The sequence below is a fragment of the Mustela nigripes genome, chromosome 14 (assembly GCF_022355385.1).
Source record: "Mustela nigripes isolate SB6536 chromosome 14, MUSNIG.SB6536, whole genome shotgun sequence".
In the NCBI taxonomy this organism is placed as follows: Eukaryota; Metazoa; Chordata; class Mammalia; order Carnivora; family Mustelidae; genus Mustela; species Mustela nigripes.
In genome coordinates, this window is record NC_081570.1 from 70937298 (window position 1) to 70945770 (window position 8473).

Below are 8473 nucleotides of genomic sequence, written 5' to 3' on the forward strand. Positions count from 1 at the left end.
TATACAGGGGGTGCCTGGGTGGCTCAGGAAGTTGAGTGACTGACTCTTGATTTTGGCTCAGGTTTTGATCTCAGCAACATACAAACATGCCTTGCATCCAGCTCTGGGCTCAGCAAAGTCGGCTTGTCCCTCTCCTTCTGCTCCTTCCCCAACTCACACTCTGCCTCTCTCTCTCTCTCTCAAATAAATAAATCTTTAAAAAAAAAAAAAAAAAAAAAGATTCAGTAAACAGTTGCCTCAGGTGAGACAAGTAGAGCAAAGGGTTGGATGGGCCCTAATGGTCATATAGAGATTATTGTCAAGGTCCTACTTATGGTAGCTAGTACTGAGTATTAAAACTAAGTAAACAGATCAGTTACAAAAATATGTCCTAAGCCAATCCATATAACTAATTCTTTGTACCTGAAAGTCCTTCCTTCCTTTTTCTTTCTTTCTTTTTTTTTTTTTTTTTTTTTTTAAATATAGGAGTGCCTGGGTGCCTCAGTTGGTTAAGCATCTGATTCTTGATCTCAACTCAGGTCTGATCTCAGGGTCATGAGTTCAAGCCCTGCACTGGGCTCCAAATGGAGCCTACATTAAAAAAATAAAATAAAAAATAAAGGACCACCTGGGTGGCTCAGTCAGTTAAGCTGCCTTTGGCTCAGGTCATGATCTCAGAGTCCCAGGACTGAGCCCCACATTGGGCTCCCTGCTTGGCAGGGAATCTTGCTTCTCCCTCTTCCTCTACCACTAAACCCCCATTCACGTGTGCATGCACGAATGCACGTGTGTGTGCACTCTGTCTCATAATATTTTAAAAAATAAAAAATAAATTAAAAAACATATATATATATATATATATATATATATACACTGTTCCTCAAATATGTCAAACGCTTCTAAATTTTACCTAGTCCTGGCTATGACACACTATGAGCTCTGGGTCCTCAGCCTGACAACTGCCAAGGCAGGGGCTAACCTGTTTGGGGTCACAGAATCCAAAGCCAGTGACTCTCCCATCTTAAAAGTATAAGAACAAGCAGTTTCGGCTATAGTTTCAGAGCACCTATGGAGCCATTCAGATCTACATGGGATCCATGGACAAGGAGGGAAGACTTGAAACTCCCGTACTAGTTAATTACAAGAAACTGGGGGGGGCACTCAACTTTCAGTTGATGTGGGTCATCAGCTATGCCATCCTTACAATGGCCCCAGAAAGGAGGTCATAGAACACCATTTTACTGATGGAAGAATCAGACTCAGAGAGATTAAGTAACTTGTCTACTTATAAACCTGGGGGCGGAAATAAAAACCTAGCTTTTAATAATATGGAAGCTAATAATAAAAACTAGCTATTTATGATTCCGAAGCCTCACAGATCCTGTCCTCCTCTTGACTCTCACCAAGTATCCCAAGTAAATGATATAAATTCTCTGGGCCCAACTCTTCATTACAAAATAACACAGCTGATGATGAGTTGCATTTATTGAAGATTTCTAGGATGTCTTCTTGAGTTTATATTTTAGATCTTACGTGCAAGGATATTTCTAGAACTTGAATACAGAATAAAAGATTAATGTTGAAGATGACAACCTGTAGATAGGAAAGTACAGACAAGCAAATAATCTATTGGCAAAGGACCAACAAACTCAAGACTGGGATCCTCATAACATAGACTAACTCTCAGATAAAGAGCAGATGCAATGCCTGGTGCCCATCTTGGATTGTAGGTAGCTACTGGCCACTTGTTAAATTCTATACCTGATTTTAAATTCATCTATAGTGCTATGATTTCTTTAGAGTAATACACTTCCAGCAATATTCTCCCAACTTGATGTTTCCAAAACATTAAGGTTCCATTTTCAGCAGCCCTGACACAAAAGTATTATACCTAACTAGGCAATTAATGGTCAGGGCCTGGCTGATAGTCTTAGCCATGATAATGAGAATTGTGAAGGTCAGGTAAATACTTCAGAAGTTGGACTGACAAACATGATGACAAGTATACAAAAGGGAGGTTTGTGCTCGCTTCAGCAGCACGTATACAAAAGGGAGGCATTTATTCTCTCATGTAAAAGTCAGTCTTTGGTAGTAGACAGAGAACAAAGTCACTTAGATAAAGAGAACAGAGGAGTAAGTTTAATAAAATTGGGTTTAAGTATGTGATGATAATGAGCTCAGTGTAGAACTTACTGGGCTTAAGAAGCCCTCATAAGATATTTAAATGGAGATAAGACTCTAGGGCTTGGAAATCAAAAGACGTCAGGGCAGAATTAGGGAGTCATCAACATATATGTGGGTAGTTGAATCCATACAGAAAAAAGTGGCAAAAAAAAAAAAAAAAAAAAAAAAAGAGGCAGCAGAAAGAACCCCAAAGAACATCAACATGTAGCAGGTGAGCCAAAGGGACCTAGATATAGGAGATAAAAACAGGGGTGGGTTTTAGGAAAGCCAAGGGAAAAAATTTTTTTTAAAGAGGATGGGGTGGGGACACCTGGGTGGCTCAGTTGGTTAAGCAGCTGCCTTCAGCTCAGGTCATGATCCCGGCATCCTGGGATCGAGTCCTGCATCGGGCTCCTTGCTCGGCAGGGAGCTTGCTTCTCCCTCTGCCTCTGTCTGCCTGTGCTCGCTCTCTCTCTCTGATAAATAAATAAAATCTTTAAAAAAAAAAAAAAAAAAGAGGATGGGGTGATGAACAGCAGCAAATGCCATGAAAGAGCAAGATCTGAATAGAAAAATACGGTGGATTTGGCAATTAGTGACTTTATGACAAAGCTAAGCAGTAGAAATGAAAATCGGATTTTAGAAAAGTGATCAGCAAATAAGGAGACAATAAATCATTTGCTCACGAAGCTTCATTTCACAGAATGTGAAAACAGACTTCTTTAAATGTAGAAAGGTTTTATTAGATGCTCACGTATTCACTAGCAACTAAAAAAAAAAAACTCCTTGAGTTAATTCCTATTCAATTTTAGCATTTTTATATCAAATATAAATAATATTAAATACCCGATAAATTTATTTTTCCAGGCACCATTCTGGATATTAACATATTTTCTTATTTAATCACAACCCTAAGAAGTAGATATTATTATTCCTAATTTACAAATGAGACTAAAGCACAGAGAAAATAAACTCTAAGAGTAACCTAAGACTGTGTAGCTAATAGTATGATAGTCAAAACCAAAGTCTGACTCAGCAGAGTTAGAGGGAGGGAGGGCACTGTGGGAAGCAAGAGTTAACAGATGAGAACTGTAAATATTACTGGCTAACTGGTTGTAGTTTCATTTCTACTTAAGAACTTATTTTTAATTTGAAAGAGAGTTTGTGGCTTCTCTCATCTCAGAATCCTACACTGCTGGAATCTTTCTTTTCCCCATGGCCCTTAGGACACTAAGATTCTGTACTGCATTATAATTTGATTAGCTCTTATCACATTGCAAGTTGCTTGAAAATAGAGCTGTGTATCTTTTTTATTTTTGTATCCTTATTCCCCCAATCTTAAAAGTAAAACATACTCAATAAAACTTGGTTGTATGAATAATCATTTCTGCCTTCCTCAAGTTTCTGTGGGCTTCAATCTTTCAAGTATTTAATTGCTGAGTAGGACCGATGTCTCCTAGATGCTACTTAGACTGTGTTCAGAACATTTTCAGATCATTCAAATCACCGATTTTGATGGAAATACCCTTCTAAAAATCAAATGTACCTTCCCTGGATCATTTATCATTTAAAGGTTCCCTAGCACCTACTGGTCAAAGGTCACAGCCCTGTTCTCTAACCTCATCACTCACACCCCACACCTGCCTCCAAGGACCAATCCACCAGTACTTCCTCAACTGTGTATTCGGCAGGACCTGACACCATGCACTCACCAGGTGAACTCCTCTTCTGTCAAGACACAGCTGAAATTTCCCTTCCTAAAGCCTTATCATATTTGCAATTTTCATTTTCTATTTTTGCTCTCTCTCCCTTACTGCACTGTTAATTTCCTAAAAACAAACTCCTCAAGGCAACACTCATCTTTTCTCTCTCTCTTCAGGCCTGGCAAGAAGCAGCTCTGAAAGCGTTTATTAAAGCAGGATTCAGTATTTCTGCTGGTACCATGTATACTGTTGACCCACTATCAAAAGTAAAGATTTCAGGTTGTTTTCCATTAGCAATAATGAATAGTGCACTACTCTATTCCAGTTCATCTCATTAACTTGTGAATTCATTACCAGCTAATCATAATCACCATCACATGAAAAAAGACACAAAAAGGCCCTCAGAGAATCAAAATCCTTGGTGTCCTGAGCAAAGAGTCAAACCAGTAAGACATATTCACAACTACTGTAAAAGATACACCCCCCCCCCCAATCACTTAAAACACTTTGGAATGTCTCCAATTTAAGGACGGGAAATCAATTAAAATCAGAGAACTCTGGGTCAGTATCTTTCAACCTTTTAATCTGTAGGTGCATACTACCCAGAAGACTCAAATGTCTACTTTAATGAAACCCATGTCATATCCAGCTTTGCCAAAGAGCAGCTAGGTCAGGTTTTTTGAGAACCCAAGAATATCATCTTTGTGGTGGCCTTCAGGCTTTTGACAAATCATCTGAACAGGGAACACTGTAGTTTCTCATATAGCGTCTCAGCATGTCTGGAAGGGAATGTGCTTTAACAAGTCTTGTCACAAGGCACGATGTGTTATGAGGAGATCTTCACATTTCATCTTACAATAACAGTCTCTGCAGTTATCTTCAAGCTGCTGCACCCATGTTACTTAATCCTGGGGCTTTTTTATCTTCAAGGCACAGATGGGGAAAGAGAAGGGAAGGAAGGGATAAAATGACTTAGCTGAAGAGGCCCCACAAGTCCCCCAAAGAACCGTCATTTTTAACCACCCGCTGCTAATCCTCTTTTCAAAGAACCATTTTGTTTGAGGAACTTTCACTGACAGCAAGCACAACAGAGGGTCAGATTTGTCATTAGCTTTTACTTGTTTAGTGTGAATGAATAACCTAAGCTCCCCAGGCCTCTGTGTTATGATAGCTCTGGGAGAGGAGTTCTGATGGATTAACTTTTGCTGACTGAATCCAAGTTCCTAAATCTACCTCTAACTTCTTCTAAATTTCAAGACAGCTTGACTTAAAGTTTAACTCTAACGGCATTTTTGTTTCTCTCCAGATCGCTCCTCCCCTTCAAATTTTATTCAGTCTCGGAAATGTGTCAAGTCACACCTACCTTTCAGTTCTGGATCAAGACTACCAGAATTTTCTCCCAAGCCACGCAATGTTCCAAGGCATCCATCATTCACAACCAACTCCAGAGACAGACTCTAATCTGTGTTGTCAGGGAAGCCCAACAATCTCAAACTGCAGGTCGCTTCCACTTACACTTCTGATCCACTCTTGGAGGACTGCCTCTTCTAATCCTCTCCCCATGGCGCTCCCCACCCCCAGAGCGAGATCTCAATTCTCAACGATTCAACAAGAACGCATTGGCGTTGCAAGATGACATTCTGGCAATCACAACTCTGGACCTTGGAATGAGGTAACAATCTAAAGATCCCCCCCCCCCCCCAATTACATGTGCTAAACACAGATTATTTAGCTGATTGCATTTCCTGGGCCCAAGTGACTTGCAAAACGGCGACCAGCATTGGCTCAAAAGCGGGCAGGGAGCTCACCATTCGGTTTACCGTTCTTGACTATAAAATTCTATACCAAAATATTTTCACACTTGCCTGCCGTTCAGATGATGTAAGCTCTTCCCCTTGACTTTTAACTAGATCTCTTCCCCTGCAGCGGCCACGGGCCACTCAGTAACTCATTCTAAGGACTGCCTCTTGCGGCTCGCCCCAACAAATCCCGAAGCCGGCAAACTCCGCAGCCTCCGCGAGCGACACACCGCAGCCCCAAACTGGCCACCCCCTCCTCCCCCACGTCCCCGCGTCGCTCGTCATCCCACACCAGGCGCCACCCTCTCTCCATCCCAGAGAAGGTTTTGGGCTCCCCGGGCCAGAGCCCTCCCGCGGGCTCAGTGTGGCAACCGCCTGCGGGAGCGGACCCGGGCTGGCACCTACCTCCCACCTCCTCCTCCAGGCACTGCCGGGGTCAAGGCTCGCCCGCCTCCTCCAACGGCCCCAACGGCCGCGCCGAGCCTCTCGCCGAGAAGCGGGGCGCCGAGCCAGGTGCCGGCGCTCACCTCCGCGCCCGCCCTCCGGCTCCCCGCCGGCGCCCGACCCAGACTCTGCCGGCGCCCCCGCCCCTCTTCGGGCGGGCGCGTCACAATCCCCGTCGCGGGGGGATCGCTCACCGTCAGGGCCCCCGAGAGCGGCGGGGACGCACCGCTCGCCGACCTAGACCGGCTCGCGCAGCCCCGAGGGCCCGCACAGGCGCGGCGGCACGCAGCGCCCAGCGCCTGCGGCCCCGCCTCTGCCTCAGGCTCCCGCCTTCCCCGCCCCCGGCCCGGCTTCGCTCCGCCCCTCACGGCCACCCCCTGTTTCGGCAGGTTCGCAAGGTTCCCACCCCGCCCCCGCGCCGCCAGCGCCGCAGGCCCCGCCGCCTCCCATTGGCTCCGCCAGTTGCTAGGCGATGAACAACCGCGGCCTGCATTGGCCCCCGGAGCCTCCTACCCACCCCCCTTCCAAAAAAACCTAGAGAAAAAGAAAACCTTATCCCCAGAGCCGGAGCGGGATGCGGGCGCAGCTGCGGCTGCGGCACCTGTTACGCCCTGTGATTCACCCGGCCGGGTCCTGCTCCCCGCCCCCTCCTTACGCCGGCAGAGCTGGGGCCCCTGGGCTCCGTGGGGGAAGCGAGTCGTGGTTGCTTTAAGGCGCGTGTTCCGAGCCTCAGTGAACCCCAGCACCCACCCGAGAAGCAAAAGTGAGGCTCCCAGAAGACCCACGTGCGCTGGCAAAAGTGGAGAAATAAACCAAACAACAGCCGGCACCCAGAATTAGGTCAGGCCCAGGGGAAGGGAGCGTCAGGCGTCGGGGATTGTGGTTGCAAACAACCCAGCCCAGGTTAAATTAGATGTAAAATTAGGGCAAAGAAACGGACCTGGGCAGAAGAGAGCGAGAGTACTAACAGATGGCCCTCGTGAACTACAAGTTGATGCAGAAATGTCCCACACCCACTCGGCAAACTATGTGCAGAGAGAATGAATGCCTGTGCGGCACCGGTAGCCAGGGTCAGATCCGCTCCTCCCCTATTCCATGTCAGCCTAAAATTCTCCAGGGAGGAAAGGGGGCCAGAGAAAAAAAGGGGATCAGATGGTGAAATCGCAGGAATACGAGTTGAGTTATAAATACAAAGATGTGCTTTGATGCATTTTGTTTTTCATGAAGCCAGTGAATTTACTCAAGAGAGGAGAAACAGGTTTGGTATTTTAAGGAGGCTTCTGAGAGCACTTTGAAACCTAAATAGTATGAGACAAAAACGAGAAATACGAACACTGAGGAACAAGGGCCGGAGTAGTGCTCCCACCTCCCCCGCCCCCAGTGGCCACGCACTGACCCCCAATCCTGGATGAAAGACTGAGACAAGAAAATGAGCGCGCTGTGGTGACAACTTCCCGAGCACAACGAAATCGTCTTTGCTTTTGGCCTAAGCCATCAGGAGACTGGCTGGATGCTGGTAAGCATAGGTGAAGGACGCCCAAAGAGCCTGTTAGGGTCCATCTTCCTAAGAACGCTATGAGCCCAGGGCTAATGGGGATAGAGGAAACCAATCTACCAGTGATTACCTAACCCACTAACCTAGGATACTGATGGGGGCGGAAGGGAGTTACTCCTCCCAAAAGGGGTTTTGAAATGTCCACTGTCCGCCTGCAAAATTCCACACCTCTTCCCACCCTAGGAAACAGCTTAATGTCACGTCACAGTTTTCTCTTGACATAACAAGGCTTCATTTTGACCATCTTCCCCCCAATCCCACCCCCGCCCCCGCCCCGCCACAATGAAAAAGGGAGTGCTCACTCTTACGTAGCTAAAAGAGTTGAGGTCAATCAATTCAGTAAGTAGAGCCTGGCACACACTTTTGTGATCTAACCACTAACAGAGCTGGATTCTAAGAACGTTTGGGTAAGGCTGAAGTGAGCTCTGGAAAGTTCCAACCCGCCCCCACCCCCAAGGATGTATCTGATCTTTCCGAATAGCAGTTTTCAATTTTTTGGTTTCAGGAAACCCTTTCCTTTCCTAAAAATGATTGAGGGCCTCAAGGAGCTTTTGTTTATATGGGTTACATCAATTGATATTTATACTATTAGAAATTTTTTTAATTTAAGATGTTTACTTAAAAAAATAAAAATTACATCTTGATATAAATGGCACATTTTTATGGAAAATAACTAGTTTCCTCCAATACAACGAAGAGCATCATGATTTTAAAAATTTGTAGATTTCTTTAATGTCTGGTCTAATGGAAGGTAGTTTGATTTTTATATCCACTGAATTCAGTCTGTTGTACTATTTCAGGCCTCTACACTCATAAAGGAATGGCAGTAA

The 8473-nt window shown here is 45.1% G+C and overlaps 1 protein-coding gene across 7 annotated transcripts in view; it reads right to left on the reverse strand.

Moving 5' to 3' along the window:
• SSX2IP (SSX family member 2 interacting protein) overlaps nt 1-6860 on the reverse strand; it is a 43605-nt gene extending 36745 nt beyond the window's left edge. For 5 of the 7 annotated variants that reach the window (XM_059375279.1, XM_059375277.1, XM_059375276.1 and 2 more), the window contains exon 1: nt 6050-6139. The gene's annotated coding sequence lies outside the window, so the exon portion shown is untranslated. Of the gene's footprint in view, nt 1-6049; nt 6140-6282; nt 6370-6838 lie in introns of those variants that run through there. The other 2 variants (XM_059375275.1, XM_059375274.1) reach the window with 2 other exon arrangements.
• Between the last annotated feature and the right edge of the window lie 1613 nt (nt 6861-8473).